This window comes from Falco biarmicus, chromosome W (genome assembly GCF_023638135.1).
Source record: "Falco biarmicus isolate bFalBia1 chromosome W, bFalBia1.pri, whole genome shotgun sequence".
NCBI lineage: Eukaryota > Metazoa > Chordata > Aves > Falconiformes > Falconidae > Falco > Falco biarmicus.
The window spans coordinates 5,066,911-5,067,748 of NC_079310.1; positions in this window are offsets into that span (position 1 = coordinate 5,066,911).

Here is an 838-nt window from a genome sequence, read left to right on the forward strand (position 1 = left end):
GAGCGGCGGAGCGCTCGCAGGTACCGCGTCCCCCGGCGGCGGGCCGGGCCGGGCCGCAGTCGCGGGAGGCCCCGGTAAGGGCTGCCCGCTCGGCGCCATGGCGACGGCGGCACGGCCGGGGAGGGAAGGGCGGCGGAGGCGGGCAGAGAGAGGCCGCCAGAGGCGCCTGTCCCAGCCCCCGGGCGGGAGGCTGCGGACCGACACGCGTGGCTCTGTGTAGGCCCTGCTGCGAGGTGGTCCCCCGCGGCGGGTGGTGACCGTCGAGCCCCGCCGCCCTGCCCGAGGCCTGGCCCTGCCGGCCGCACCTCTCCGGCGCCCCGCTTCCATCGGGGTGCCCGCAGGGGCAAGGCCCAGGGCGGTGAGGGGCCTGGCGGTGCCGCGGGCCGAGGGCAGCCGGGGGTGCGGGGGCAGCGCACCCCCGTCCCGGGGCAGCCCCTCACGCCTGTGCGAGCACGGCCGCCCGGTGTGGCACCTTCCCGGCAGCGGCTGCGAGCAGGAGCTGGCGCTGCCCCGAGCGCCCGAACCGTGAGTGCCTGGGGGTCACCCAGCGCCTCGGGAGCTGCCAGCACCGAGCCCCCCGGCTCCCGGGGCAGCTACACGGCTTGCCTGGCCTGCCTGGGGGGGAAAGCCTGGCAGTAACTTAGCAAATCTCCCTTCCTACAGCTCAGGCCAACGAAGAACAGGTTTATACCGGCTGCTCATATTTATGTGTGCAAGGTTGCTTATGGATACGCTGCAAGTACCCGGTGACATTCCCGCTTCTGCCAGAGGCTTCCAGACGGCTGCTGATGCCCGACGGCTCTTGGCAGTGGGCTCCTGCAAAATGCAGCAGCTTTGC